This window comes from Erpetoichthys calabaricus, chromosome 18 (genome assembly GCF_900747795.2).
Source record: "Erpetoichthys calabaricus chromosome 18, fErpCal1.3, whole genome shotgun sequence".
NCBI classification, from domain to species: domain Eukaryota; kingdom Metazoa; phylum Chordata; class Cladistia; order Polypteriformes; family Polypteridae; genus Erpetoichthys; species Erpetoichthys calabaricus.
In genome coordinates, this window is record NC_041411.2 from 69860447 (window position 1) to 69877034 (window position 16588).

Below are 16588 nucleotides of genomic sequence, written 5' to 3' on the forward strand. Positions count from 1 at the left end.
TCCCAATTGCACTTCCGGGTGGGGCTGAGGACTCGTCCAGCTGGGCTGTTGAATCCATGCAGCACCCCTTAGCGGCTATCCCAGCTCCCAACCAGGCTGTGGAGGACTCCATCTCCCATGGAGCCCTGTGGGAGGTTGGCAAATCACTGTTGGCCAGGGAGGCTGCCACCAAGCGTCCTGGGGGAGGTACTGAGTTGCTCATGGTTGCTCCCCCAGAACATATGCAGCAGGGGTGTCCCGGCCGGGCATGGGACCCAGCCGCCTGTCACACACTGCATATTGTTATTATTTATGAATATTATCAATAATACATTGCTTAAATTGTAACTTAACTCATGCTTGCCTTTTACTACACCTAATTGCCTGAGGTTGTAGATGTAGAAGGGAAGGTGGGGAGAAGTTATATGGTACAATACCTTATAAACAGTAGCAAGTCTGTAAGATTTGAGGCATTCTGCAAAGGCTACAAATTAATAATACAAAAGGGGAAAGTAGAGAAATATATATTCTCCACCAAGACAAAACAGTACCTTTTCATGAATGTAGATTAGTTAAATTGGAGTCTATTTCTGAACGTATAGTTAGGTTTTATACCAAGACTCTTATGATCTAATCACTCTACTAAACTCACGTGTTAAATTATAACTTTCCCTGAATAGTTTAAAAAGTGACGATTACTACAAGTGGCTAAGGCATTAGACCGTAAAACTCCAGTTACTGATTTAGTCAGCACCTGTGACTCACAGCTTGACCTTTGAGTGCGACACTCAACCTGTCTGAGGGGTCGGAATAGAAAGACCCTGGAAAAAATGGAGCAGCAACATCATAGCTTAAAAATGGTAACGCACCATGGACTAGTGTTCATAACTGAGAGACTATAGAAATGTACATTATGTTTTAAACAATGCATAGAAGCTATTAATATGGCAAACCAAATGTTAGGTTATATTGCAAAAAACCATTGAATATAAATCAAGGAATGGTACGCTAACACTATATAATGCACAAGTGAGACCACTTGTGTGCAGTGTGCAGTTCTGGTCACCACACTAAAGAAAGACATAGCAGCACTTGAAGCCGTGCAAAGGAGAGCAACCAGGTGCATCATGAGACTTAAGGACATGTCGTATTCTGACGGACTTAGAGAATAAAATCCATTTAGTCTTGAGCAGACTGAATTTTTAGGCACAGCCAAGAGTTGCAGGGTGTCTAGTTCGGTGACCTAAGAATCGCATTTCTCTGCTTTTTGTAGATGAGGTGATGTGGAGATGCTGGCTTCATCATGCTGTGACCTTAGACATGCACTGGACGTCCTGATGACGTCCAAAGTCATGGTTCTTAGCTGGAAAAGTGTGGCGTGCCCTCTCCGGGTTATGGATGAGGTGCTACTTCAAGTGGAGAAGTTTAAGTACAGTGGGATCTTGTTCATGAGTGAAAGGACGAGGGAGCAGGAGATCAACAGGCAGATTGGAGTAGCGTCCAAAGTCTTACAGACATTGTACTGGTCAGGTGTGGTTAAGAGAGAACTAAGCCTCTTCTGGCCAAAGGTGAGAAGAAGACCGGGAGATGAAATGTATGTCAAACCAAAAAGGAGTCAAAACCATAAAAATAAAAACCTGGACATTGACACAAATAGATGAACACACACTGGCTTGTTCCGCAATAGAAATAAAATCCTGCAGCTCTTCTTTATATTACTTGCTTTGTACCCCAGTAAATATACGTTATTGACAATATGCTAACAACCTAGTTGTGCTTCATTCACTCAAAATATGAAACCAAAGTAGGAAGTACTTGAACATAGAGAAGCTTTTATCTGTGGCACCTCTGCATGATAAACACCTTTTTCCACCCTCTCAAACGTTCACAGTGTTTAATGTTTGGAAAATGTACAGGATTAAATCACTTAGAGATTTGTACTTAGACAACGTCTTTGCATCCTACAAACAATTACAATCTAAATTGAAGTTTCCAGGCGCACATTTCTTTCACTACCTCCAAATTAGAAACTTTGCTAAACAAAACCTGCCTAATTTTCCTCACCTCTTACCTATTTCTATTTCGGAAAAAATATTGATCAGTCTTGAGGACTTGGACAGCATTTCTGTAATATATAAAAACATTCCTTTCAAAGATCCCAGAGCACAGTGGGAAAAGGATATCTCACTCAAGATTTCAGAAAAAGAGTGGAAGGCAGCCACAAAGCAACAACAACAACATTTATTTATATAGCACATTTTCATACAAAACATAGCTCAAAGTGCTTTACATAATGAAGAAAACAAAAATAAAAGACAAAATAAGAAATTAAAATAAGACAACATTAGTTAACAAAGAAAAGAGTAAGGTCCGATGGCCAGGGGGGACAGAAAAAACAAAAAAAAACTCCAGACGGCTGGAGAAAAAAATAAAATCTGTAGGGGTTCCAGGCCACAAGACCACCCAGTCCCCTCTGGGCATTCTACCTCACATAAATGAAATAGTCCTCTTTGTATTTAGGGTTCTCACGGAGTCACTTGATGCTGATGGTCATGCAGACTTCTGGCTTTTAATCCATCACTGTTGGAACATCACGGTGCTTTGAGTAGATGGTGGTGGCGCAAGGACACAGGAAAAGGAAACAGAAGAGAGAGTAGGGGTTAGTACAGATTTTAGAGCCACCATAAATAGTTATTATAATGAACTGGATATACAGAGTATCAGGATTAAATTACAGTGAAGTTATGAGAAGGCCATGTTAAAGTAATGTGTTTTCAGCAGTTTTTTAAAGTGCTCCACTGTATTAGCCTGGCGAATTCCTACTGGCAGGCTATTCCAGATTTTAGGTGCATAACAGCAGAAGGCCGCCTCACCACTTCTTCTAAGTTTAGCTCTTGGAATTCTAAGGAGACACTCATTTGAGGATCTGAGGTTACGATTTGGAATATAAGATGTCAGACATTCCGATATATAAGATGGGGCGAGATTATTTAAGACTTTATAAACTATAAGCTGAATTTTAAAGTCAATCCTGAATGACACAGGTAACCAGTGTAGTGACATCAAAACTGGAGAGATGTGCTCAGATTTTCTTTTCCTGGTTAGGATTCTAGCAGCTGCATTCTGCACTAGTTGCAAATGATTTTTGTCTTTTTTGGGTAGTCCTGAGAGGAGTGCGTTACAGTAATCTAGCCGACCGAAAACAAACGCGTGAACTAATTTCTCAGCATCTTTCAATGATATAAGAGGTCTAACTTTTGCTATGTTTCTTAAGTGAAAAAATGCTGCCCTTGTGATCTGATTAAAATGTGATTTAAAATTCAGATTACAGTCAACAGTTACCCCTAAGCTTTTTACCTCCGTCTTGACTTTTAATCCTAATGTATCCAGTTTATTTCTAATAGCCTCATTGCATCCATTATTGCCAATCACTAAGATTTCAGTTTTCTCATTATTTAACTTGAGAAAGTTACTATTCATCCATTCTGAAATACAATTATTAGCATACAATTATTCAACTTAAAATCATCTATCGAGCACATCTGTCTCAACAAATTGTCCAAAATGTTTCCAGGGAACAATCCAATCTGCAAACATTGCAATCGAGCTCTAGCCTCACTGAGCCACATATTGTAGGTCTGCACCAAATTAACATCATTCTGGACCAAAATTTCTAAACAACTTTCAGACAGCCTTGGTGTCACATTCCCTCCTAATAACTGTGTTTGGTGGGCTCACAGAGGAGCTTAAAGTGGAGAAGGACAAGCAAACTGTAATGGCTTTGACTATACTATTGGAACGCAGACTTGTCTTGCTCAACTGGTAGAATCCTAGCCCACCTCTTTTAAGTCAGTGGGTAACTGATGTTCTCTACTATTTGAAATTGGCAAAAATCAAATTCTCACTTAGAGGATCTGTGCAAAAGTTTTTTTTTAATCAATGACATTTTAGAATAAGCATTTAAATTGAGGAAGTGGATTCTCTTCCCTTATTTATTTTAATAATATTTATTTATTTATTTTCCCTACTATTAAAGTTTTGCTCTGTTGGACTAGCTCTCTTTCTCATGGGTGGGGGTTGATCTGATGTGAACATAAAATTTGACTTGCTAGTATGGAATGTTATTTGCTTTTAACTCTTTCAGGGCTGATGTTGACTTTTGTCAAAATTCAAGAGTAGAGGAAGGTAATCAGCTGTAAATTGCAACAAAACTCACCCTTACGTTTTAGTGTGACTCTCTTTGCTAGAAGGAAAGTTACATAAGTTTGTTGATTTAACTTCGATTCCCTACTCATGCATGAGTAGCAAAGAGCAAACAACCTCTAAAATGGCACCGACATCTGTCGAGAGACCAAAGTGAATGTGCAAAACAAAATACTCCATGGACCTTTTACATAATTTCGTTGAATAGGACTCTGACTTGTCGGACTCCAAGTTTGATGCAAGTGATCTGAAGATGGATATCAAAAACAAAAGTGAACTACCAGCATCATCTGATCGGTCCCCAGCTGATCGTGGCGCTGAACACTTTTGTGTAGCTGATGTGCCTACAGAAGCATTTGCCTGGTAGGACCACCACTTAGAGGTACAAACCAGATTGTGTCACACTGCAACCCCTACCACCACCCACCTGCTGTGCGAAAACAGCCAGGCAGCTGGCCCTCCGTGCAACCTGCTGACCATCGAGGTGCCCCCACACAGCCACTGCTGCCATAGATGCCAAACATATGCCAACAGCACCCACAGCACATAGTAACAAACGTTTTATGTTGACTTATGTGTGAAACCATTGCTATTTGTGCTTGAGTTTTTTGGAAAAAATATTCATCCCTCAAAGAATTAATACATTCAATAAAATGCTTTAAAAAAACGTCATGTGGACATTGTACTGGTCAGTTGTAGTGAAAAGAGAGCTGAGCCAATTCTGACCGAAGAAGAGAGCAAGAAATGAAACGTTTGTCAAACCGGAAAAGAGTTGAAACCGTAAAGCTCAAACACTAAACACCAAAGCCAAATCGTAAACCAGAAGTCGAAGTCAGAGAGAGAAATGGTAGAATCGGGAACCAGAAAGTAGAGAAAGAATATGTGTTTCATTCGATAGAGTTTTTATCCCAATCGTGAATACCAAATGAGTCTTTGTGCCGGATTTAAAGAGTCACAGTGATGACGCAAGGTGGGATTTTGTGCTACATAACTTCCCTGGCAACTGGGACCCACGTGCTGCTAATGGGAATAATAACCCAATAATAAAACAAATAACATTGCAGAACTGTGAATAATTCATCATTACAGTCTGGAAATTTACAACTGCGAAGAAACCACATAGAAGGCGCTAGAGAAAAAGGAACACAAATTCCCACATAGTATATCTCTCTATATTATAAAAACAAAACTTGCAACAAGACGAGACTTTTTCCCGGGGACGAGACGTGATTTTTTGAAGAGAGACAGAGACACTTTCACTTCCCATGAGACGGACAAGTCACGTCATACTTGCAACCTTCAGACGCAAGTCCCATGATACACATGCAGAGCAGGTTAGAGATAATGGAAGTAGGAAAATTTGAAAATATCCAAAAATGCAAGTGAAAATCGCAATTAGCGCAAACAATATGAAAATATTCCTCGAGGAAATAATGGAACAGCAAAAAGAGATTGAATATTCAGGTGCCGTACGGGCTTTTAAATGTTCGAAGCTCCGCACGAAATGCAAATCACGAGGCACGCAGCAGCAGCAAGTCAAGAACTTCTCGAGCAAAGAGGAGGTGAAAAAAACACCTGTTACTTGTTTCCCAATGTATCACCGCTTAAGAGGGGTTTCGGAGGAGCGGCCGCATCGCCTTGGAGTGCGTTCAGGTCCCCTCTTCACAATGGCGCTTACCATTGGTGAGGTCGGGGGGGGGAGGGTAGGCGAGCGAATTGCAGATCACGCGTGAGGGTAGCAGCAGCACGCCAGAGTTAAAAAAAATGTAATTGTTTCCCATTGTATCACCATTTTAAAAAAATATATTGTCACAGGAGGCTGAGGGACAGACCCAGCCAGGATGCCTGGAAGGACCGGGAGGTGGCTTATACATCCCCCGGGCCACGAGGGGGCAACCGCCCTGGATCTTGAGGGGACCACGGGAAAAGAGCAAGGAGGCTCAAGCCCATTGGGGCCCGTGGCCACCGCCAGGGGGCACCCCAAGCCTCAGAGAGCCCGGGAACCATTTACTCGGGAAGATGGAGGAAGATCCTTCCAGGGATGCCCGGAGTGCTTCCAGGTGCAAGAGCGGCACTTCCGCCACACCAGGAAGTGCTGCCAGAAGGACGTCATCAGGCACGTGGAGCATATCCGGGTGGAAATAAAAGGGGCCGCCTCCCTACAATCAGGGAGCTAGAGTCGGGAGTGGGAGCAGGACGAAGCTCACGTGAAGAGAGGAAAGATGGCCAACAGACAGTGAGAGAAAGGTCCGAATTAGGGGTGTTTGGTGCGGGAGCGCTGTGTGCTGTGCGAAGTAGAGGAAAAATAAACGTGTGCTTTTATAAAGACGTGGTCTCTGTCTAGTGGTGTTCGGGCGTATCTCACAATATATATATCTGTTTCCCATTGTATCACCGCTTAAGAGGGGTTTCAGAGAGGTGGCCGCTGGCAGGGGGTGAAGCGAGCAGGGGTTGAAGCCCCCAAGTTATTCTAAAAAAATATTTTAGGAAAGAAAAACAAATTCTCAATTCAAAACATTGCTGAAAATTAAAAAATTGATTCACCCATCGATCAACGTTCCTACCCTCACTTATGGCTGTGGGCAGAGACCGAAAGAACTTTTGATTGTGGAAGCAAGCAGCCGAAATTACGAAGTAGTAGTAAATGAAATGTGGCATTGTCTAAGGCATTAAGAATTCTGCTTTATACTGTCTTATCAGCTGAAACTTAACACAATATTATCAAACCAGCTTATCCACTGCAGGGCCAAAGCCTGCTGTTTCAAACACAGAAAGAAACAAGAGCTTTCCCAAACTGCCTTAATAGGAGGAACCCCAAAACGCTCTCTAGAATCAAAAAAAGTGAAAAGGCCTCAATCAGCTGTCATTAAAATGTAGGAACATAAAGCAGTTATGAACTCAGTCATCGCTTTGATCGCTTTGAAATTGTTTCAAATACAAAAATGCGTTGTCCCTTTAAATATTAAAAAGTAGGTCAAGGAAAATCTATAGGACATTTGAGATCTGTGTGCTCGGCTTACCGATCTGTTGAATGTATTCTCTGTCGAAAGTGGAATTCCTCTCACACTACCCTTAACATTGATTATCTTTCATTTATTATCTCTTCCTTCAGAATACACGGGTAACACTTTATTTTTTTTTTGTTTGAAATTGCCTCTTCTGAATACAAAACCACTAGTAAACAATAGGATTGCATTTGTTCTGAAATCCCAGTTTTCCTGGGTGTATTGATACCTGATTGATATGCTGAAAATCCATCCATCCATCCATTTTCCAACCCGCTGAATCCGAACACAGGGTCACGGGGGTCTGCTGGAGCCGATCCCAGCCAACACAGGGCACAAGGCAGGAACCAATCCTGGGCAGGGCGCCAACCCACCGCAGTATGCTGATAATGCAAATGTTAAATGTAGATTCTTGCGTTTTGTAGTATAGACATTACCAAGTGTACAGTGCATCCGGAAAGTACTCACGGCGCATCACTTTTTCCACATTTTGTTATGTTACAGCCTTATTCCAAAATGGATTAAATTCATTTTTTCCCTCAGAATTCTACACACAACACCCCATAATGACAACGTGAAAAAAGTTTACTTGAGATTTTTGCAAATTTATTAAAAATAAACAAATTGAGAAAGCACATGTACATAAGTATTCACAGCCTTTTGTCATGAAGCTCAAAACTGAGCTCAGGTGCATCCTGTTTCCCCTGATCATCCTTGAGATGTTTCTGCAGCTTCATTGGAGTCCACCTGTGGTAAATTCAGTTGACTGGACATGATTTGGAAAGGCGCACACCTGTCTATAGAAGGTCCCACAGTTGACAGTTCATGTCAGAGCACAAACCAAGCATGAAGTCAAAGGAATTGTCTGTAGACCTCCGAGACAGGATTGTCTCGAGGCACAAATCTGGGGAAGGTTACAGAAAAATTTCTGCTGCTTTGAAGGTCCCAATGAGCACAGTGGCCTCCATCATCCGTAAGTGGAAGAAGTTCGAAACCACCAGGACTCTTCCTAGAGCTGGCCAGCCATCTAAACTGAGCGATCGGGGGAGAAGGGCCTTAGTCAGGGAGGTGACCAACAACCTGAAGGTCACTCTGACAGAGCTCCAGAGGTCCTCTGTGGAGAGAGGAGAACCTTCCAGAAGGACAACCATCTCTGCAGCAATCCACCAATCAGGCCTGTATGGTAGAGTGGCCAGACGGAAGCCACTCCTTAGTAAAAGGCACATGGCAGCCCGCCTGGAGTTTGCCAAAAGGCACCTGAAGGACTCTCAGACCATGAGAAAGAAAATTCTCTGGTCTGATGAGACAAAGATTGAACTCTTTGGTGTGAATGCCAGGCGTCACGTTTGGAGGAAACCAGGCACCGCTCATCACCAGGCCAATACCATCCCTACAGTGAAGCATGGTGGTGGCAGCATCATGCTGTGGGGATGTTTTTCAGTGGCAGGGACTGGAAGACTAGTCAGGATAAAAGGAAAGATGACTGCAGCAATGTACAGAGACATCCTGGATGAAAACCTGCTCCAGAGCGCTCTTGACCTCAGACTGGGGCGACGGTTCATCTTTCAGCAGGACAACGACCCTAAGCACACAGCCAAGATATCAAAGGAGTGGCTTCAGGACAACTCTGTGAATGTGCTTGAGTGGCCCAGCCAGAGCCCATACTTGAATCCTATTGAACATCTCTGGAGAGATCTTAAAATGGCTGTGCACCGACGCTTCCCATCCAACCTGATGGAGCTTGAGAGGTGCTGCAAAGAGGAATGGGCGAAACTGGCCAAGGATAGGTGTGCCAAGCTTGTGGCATCATATTCAACAAGACTTGAGGCTGTAATTTCTGCCAAAGGTGCCTCGACAAAGTATTGAGCAAAGGCTGTGAATACTTATGTACATGGGATTTCTCAGTTTTTTTATTTTTAATAAATTTGCAAAAACCTCAAGAAAACTTTTTTCACGTCATTATGGGGTGTTGTGTGTAGAATTCTGAGGAAAAAAATGAATTTAATCCATTTTGGAATAAGGCTGTAACATAACAAAATGTGGAAAAAGTGATGCGCTGTGAATACTTTTCGGATGCACTGTACAGGGTAGGATTCAAAAGTAATGAGCCTTTGTTCAAAAAGACAAATTTATTGAGCAACTAATTAATAGTCTTCAAAATAGGCACCTCCTGCATCAATACACTTTTGTATGCGGCTTTTCCATGACTCGAAGGCGTCCACGTAGGCCTGTTCCGGGATGGCTGCAAGGGCTGCCTTGACATTTGATTGGATGTCCTTGATCGAGTCGAAGCGTTTTCCTTTCAGCGCTGATTTTAAGCGCGGAAACAAGAAGAAGTCAGAAGGCGACACGTCCGGACTGTAGGGAGGCTGGGGGACCACCGGAACGTTCACCCGGGCCAGGTAGGCACTCACGATGAAGGCGGTGTGGCTGGGCGCGTTATCGTGGTGAAGCTTCCAGCTGTCCTTGATGTCCCTTCGCTTGCGCGCGACGCTTCTTTTCAGCCTTTTCAGGACTTCCAAGTAGTAAGCAGCATTCACGGTCTGTCCTTGCGGGACAAACTTGTAGTGGATGATCCCCTTCACTCCGAAGAAGGCAATGAGCATGGTCTTCGTCTTCAACGCATACCGTTGCTCTAACAAACTTTCCATTCCACCGTGTAACGCACTACCGCACAGGGGTTCCCGTCAAGGCTGATCCTACCGCTCTGAAAGCTAGGAGCAGTAGGAGCTCCGTTGCATTGTGAAGCCAACAGCCACCGTCGCCGTCGCTGGCAAGTGGGGCGCGCGGCGAGGTACGTTCACGTCAGAACAAAATGAGGCTCATTACTTTTGAATCCTACCCTGTATGTTGCGATGAAATGACTTTTAAATTTGTGAAATTTTAAGAAGGAGAGCATGGCTGTGTGGTCATAGATTGAGGTCTGCATGGGGTTGGTATGTTCTCCCTTTGTCTGCCAGGTTAGATGCTGACTGGAAATTGACCCCGAATGTGTTCATGAGCGCACCTTGCAATGGACTAGCACCTTGTTGAAAGTGAGATCCTGCATGGAATGTTGGTAGTGATGAGAGAAACCTGAGGAGTTCGCTTCTCTGTGAATGTCCTCGAACTTCATCGAACTTCACCGAACTCTGCAAAATGCAATGAAGCTAATATGGAAGGAGGAACTGAATTAGTTTTGAGTGTGATTATAAAGGCACGGTGGTCTTTTAATGCATGAACTGATCATTGTGGCCAAAAATGTGACCTCTTTGCTATTTTTCTGTGCCAGTTAAATGGGGTAGCCTAGCAGGTTTTCTTTCTGGCTTCCCGTCGTCTGTTCACTCAGTCTCAACATACATCAATGAGCTTGAAACCAGAAGGAGAACCATCTGTCTTCCTTCTCTGTTATATATTGCATGTGTATCAATGGGCTGGAAACCCGTAGAGGGGCCTAAATCCCTTATAACATCAAATCCAAAAAATTCCACTGGTGGCATATTGAAGAATTACTCTCTACTGCCGTGCTATTGACTGATTCTGGGAATTTTTGGGTCCTCCCCGTACAAAAAGTACGTGGTCTACAACCTTCATAAAATTTCAGCTTCTGTTGATGTAAAGACTTCAATCAAGACAAATAATATTTTACTCTTACTATTTGTGAACTTGTTATCGACATTATTAAAGTGAAGCACAAGCGGATCACAGATCTCTATGTATTCTACTCTGCATGTAAAGCAAATTCAGAAAATCAATGGACAGATATGAAGATTTACATTCAATAAGCAGCAATTACAGGCAGACCCACAAGCCAAAAAAATACCCATATTATAAATGGTGACGTAAGAATTAAAGTGAGCAGATGCTGATTGTGGCTGAAAGTTTTTCGATTCAACTTCCTGTTTCACTAATAACACTTTAATTATGAAAAAGTCACTTAAATACGCAGAGCCGTAATGTGTGCTTTAAAAGCTATGGAGGTCTAAGTGCTCATTTAAATGCCTTAAAAGCCCAAGCCTTCTATTTGGACCACAGGGTAAGCGTGATGTTCGATAAAGTATCATTACTTTATCCTCTAAAGGAGGGCTCTTAAAATATTTTCCATAAAAAGTAAATTTTAGTACCTTTAGAAGTGTGTTCTTTTTTTCTTTACTTCAATAGTTCTTAATTTCATTTCTAGCCCCACTACTTGCTTTATTTCTGCTAGACTGTTAGGGATCTCTAAACAGGTCCAATATGGGTGTGTGTTGGTGTGTGTGTATGAGTCCTGTTCAGCGTCACTTCCTGTTTATACTCACTAGTGGGACAGACTTCAACACTCTACAGAACGTTACTGCAGGGGCGGAGCCAGCATTATGTCCAATTGGGCCTAGGCCCACCCACTTTCCTTACTGGTGTTCCCCGTAACTTCAATTTTGTCATTTTATTTTTTCTTCAAATGAGAATTAACCTTTACTGCATACGTGCATTTTCTGCTCCTTGATCTGGCTACATAATCAAAAAGTGTTCTGGATCAACATTACTCAACCACTTGCCATTGCAACTTGCCTTTTCCTCAGTCTGGTGAAACAACTGTCAGCGTTGTGTAATCGTTTCTAACTACTGTAATAAGAAATAATTGAAGTCCACCAAATCAAAAAGAGTTGGGGAATTGCCCCGTATAATGTCCAGCGGACGTTAGGAAAATGGCAATGAAAAATTATCAAAAAACCAAAGCATCTGACAATTTACAGTTTTCGAGATGGAGATATTTATACAGAAAATGGTGGTCGGATGTGATGTGGCAGGAAATGACGTCAAAAGCTGATGGGCGGAAGCGACGTCATCGTGTGGGAGCCAGAGGTGATGTCATCATCAGGAGCCGGAAGTGGCGTCATTGTTCGGGAAACTGGATGTGACGTCATCATCAGGAGCCAGAAGCAGAAAGTGACATTGGGCAGCCATTTTGTAAATCCGGAAGTGGTGAAGGTGAGTGAATGGAATCGTTATTTTTCTTCTTTGATTCTGATGAAAGAGAGAGAGGCATTAGTACTAGAAATCAACCCTTCATCTCGCGATATTTCATTCACCTTATGGCTTGTTGACTTCCTCCCAAGCGCATGTGTGTGACACTGCAGTCATCTCACCAAGAGGAAATTCCCCCAGCCTGCTTTTCTAATCTTGCTTGTCTCAGCAAGGGTGACTGAGAGGGATTCATAAAAACAGTGTTAATATTTGTGATGTGCCATCTGTTGGAATGACAAATGAAATGTATTTCATTGCTACAAATGTTTGTGATGAGCGATCTGTTGGAATGACAAATGTAATGCATATGTCTCTATTATATGTCATTTCGTATGGGATTTGTAAAGGCACTGTTTATGTTTGTGATGCACCATCTCTTGGAATGAAAAATTCAAAGCATTTTATTATTACAAATGTTTGCGATGAGCCATCTGTTGGAATGACAAATGCAATTAATTTTATTACTACAAATAATTGTGATTTTCCATCTGTTGGAATGACGGACACACAGACACTTATGCTCTTATTAAGGTGGATTATTCTGTAACTGACAATTGTACAGTGTCCCCATGAATACTATGTGTATGTGTGTGCGTGTGTGTGTGTGTGTGTGTGTGTGTGTGCATGCTGCAATGGACTGGTACTCCATCCAGGGTTGGTTCCTGCCTTGTACCCAATGCCATGAGATTAGACAACAGTACCACATGACTTACTACTGACTCCAATAGGGGGTTTGAGAATGTTACCGTATATGTATGAACACCATTCCAAGGTGTTTTCTAAATGTCCTGGCAGATGAGGTCCACGCAGGTAGTCAGTTGTTGTGCCTATCCTGGGTTAGTTTTAAGGGTAGGAGGGTCTGCTCACATTTGGGGTCCGGAATGCACCCTCCTGCTGGAGTTCCTTCTGCTGATTCCAGGCGTACAGCTGAACATTCTGCCACTTTAGCCGCTGGGCCACAGTGAACGTCTGCAGCTTTCCTCCACAACCCTTCCGCAAGCCACATCTTCTTCAGAAGCCCAAATGTTATTATCCTGTATCAGGTGTAAATGTTATGTTTTCCATAAGAAAGAGAAAGAAAAGTAAAGAAAAGTTTTAAAATGAAACTGCAGAGGGACTCTATGACACCCAAGCAGTGTTTTCCCTTTTTTAAAGTTAAATGGTGATGTGTGCCAGGGCACATTATACATTTTGTGGATGCCTCACAAGCTCAATTTGGCATCTGATGCCGTACATCTCAACGGCTTTTTATTTATGTGGTTTCCCTCTTTATGCGCCGCTGAACACCTGTTACTAGCCCTGCTGATTGAGCACTTTCTCAAGAACAATGGAGAATACTAATGTGTCAATATAGGTCTGCTGCTGTCTACAGTTGGTGACTCAGCTCAGCGCCATTTTATGCCCAGGCCTCTATGCAAACCCATCAATTTATGCACCTGTTCAAGGGACAAGAAAAACGGCTTTGCCTTAATTACTGGGAAAAAAAGAGAAAAAAGAAAAAGAAAAGTAAATTTCAAGGTTAAGACTTTAAAACAATTGGGACGGCATTTTTAAAAGGTAACGCCATTCTCCTTTTTAAGGGAAGCCAAGAACAGGGGGAACCAATGCACTGGGCCAATCTGTCCTCACTTTGTAATTACTTGGAGTCAAGAGCAGACAGGTAATTACCATTGATCCCCATGCACGGTCCCTGCCATCAATCTATGGGAGTCAGGGAGATTTTTCCACTTTTTTCACAATCCAGTATTATGCAGGCTGGTTTGTATACTTTGCTTTCATGGAGAGTACCTACCTAAGCTTTGATCAAGCCAGGTTAAGTGGTCTTTATTTTCATGCCATCTGTACCACTATACAAGAGAGAGAGAGGTTGGGAGCATGAGCCGATGTACTGTACCCACCACATGACTAACCACCTAAATCGGGTGACACCTCAGCACAGGCGTGCCAATCCTGCCGCCAACAGCCCAAGTTTTCCCTGTACGTCAGAGGACCTGCTTGCAGGTTAACATCATACCTAGGATGGAGCAATTTCAGGATAAGGGCCAAATTTCTGGATTCGATTGCCGGCACAGATCCCTAGCCTCCACTCCACCCTCAATTATACAGTGGTATAAATTTACATATCCTAGGAGCACAGTGCAATATTTAGACAATAAATCTTGCACTAACCCTAACCCTAACCCTAATCCTATATGACAATATAACAATACTCTAAAGAGGCGTTTGTAATTTTTATGTAACAGAATATAGAACAAGAGACAATATCTGTACGATCATATTGACAAACAGCAATCGACGACTGTCAAAAAATGAACTGTGAATTTACAGTAAATTACTGGCTGCTAATTGCATTACTTTCACAGTATCATATTATCGTATATTACATCAAAAATACAATACAGCAAGTTTGTAAGTTCAAATCCTGCTAGTGACGCTATGTGACTCTGGGCAGTGTGGTACCTGGCCCGGATACAGACAGGTAGACACTGAAGATTTAAAACCACACACACATTTATTCATTATTATTCCTATTTACAACAACGCACACAACCCAGTACCCCTGCACCAAGCACCCTTGGTCCAGTCCTCTTAGAAATGCCTCTCTCTCTCTCTTCTGGTCCGCCTCCACTCCTCTCCTCCGAGTTCCATCCTTCTTCCACCCGACTCCAGCCATTGAATGGAGGGAGGTGGCCCCTTTTATCTTCTGATGTGCTCCAGGTGCCTCCCAATGAGCTCCTGCCGGTACTCTCTGCTGTGGTGGAAGTGCCGGCTGTGCACTCGGAAGCACTCCGGGTGTCCCTGGTCTTCTTCCCCCCAGCACTTCTGGGTGTGGCGGAAGTGCTGAGGACCAGGGCTCTACAGGCATCTGGCGGTGACCACAGGCCCCTATAGGATTGAGCTTCCATGCTCCTTTCCCGTGGTCCCCATAGCCACCAGGGTGCTTGCCAGGAGAGGAGTGGAGACTGACAGAAGAACAGGACTGTGCTTTGATGCCTTGCCTATTTGTATTGTGCTGCTGTGGGGGGCGAGGAAAAGTGCCTACCCATAGAAATAAAGTGTGTTGGGTTAGGGTGGCTGTACACGCCCTGGTGGTCTAAAATGTACATCACTGGGATGTGGAAGGTGTAAGAAGAATGACCAGAAGACATTGCGAAGGTTTGGGGCAGCCACCCGTATAATTTTTCCTGGCTGCAAAATTGTTGATAAAGCACAGACATGTTCATACAACAGAACTCCCTAACTGGGAGCAAGATGGCAGCTTTAAAGGCCAGTGGAGGAAGTGATGTCATCAGGACCAGAACCGGAAATGACGTTGTTGGCTGCTCCTGAGCTGGGCGGAATTTCCCTAGAATGGTCTGTAAAAGATCGAGAGGGAGAATTAGTGCACTTCGCCACCCCCTGGTCTGGCGTGGAATTACATGTACTCAAGCCCTTTAGTTGTCTCCTAAACACGCATGTGTGACAAAGGAAACACAAAATACAAACCAGATAAACTTCACACAGAAACCATGATGGAATTTGAAGCCAAGACTCTTATAGCAGTGAGACTGTAGCGCTAACCCACCCAATGTTCACATTAATAATAATAATAATAATAATAAATTTCATTTATATTGCACTTTATATTTTAGCAATCCCAAAGTGCTACAGAGTAAAAATAGAATAATAAAATAAAAAAAAAGAACAGAAGAGTCTATAAAATACTTTAACAAAATGACTTTCTAAAAAGATGAGTTTTTAGGTTTCGCTTAAAGGCCTCAGTCGACTGTGGGGCTCTCAGGTAATCAGGGAGGGCATTCCACAGCCTCGGCGCCACCGATGAAAACGCCCTGTCACCCATGCTGCTGAGCTTAGTTCTGGGGACTTGAAGAGTGTTAGTGAGTACAGAGCGGAGGGAACGTAAGGAGTTATGGGGGGTAAGGAGTTCCTGTAGATAAAGAGGGGCATGTCCATAAATGCACTGATGGGTAAGAAGGGAGACCTTGTACTCTATTCTGAATGAAACAGGGAGCCAGTGAAGGGTTTTCAGGATTGGGGTGATGTGATCATACTTTCGCACCCTCATCAGGATCCTGGCAGCGCTGTTCTGAATATACTGGAGTCTCTGGATACTCTTGCCAGGAATCCCAATGAGGAGTGCATTACAGTAATCCAGCCTGGAAGAGACAAAGGCATGGACGAGCTTCTCTGCATCTGCCAGGGTGAGTAATGGGCGGAGTTTGGCGATGTTCTTGAGATGGTAAAAAGATGACTTACAGAGATATTTGATGTGGGTGTCAAAAGTAAGTTGGGAGTCCATTCTAACACCCAAATTAGTAACAGATGTGGAAAGAGGAATATTTTGGCCAGAGAAAGTAATACTGGTGATGGTAGAAGAGCGAAGAAGATGTGATGTACCAACTAAGATGGCTTCTGTT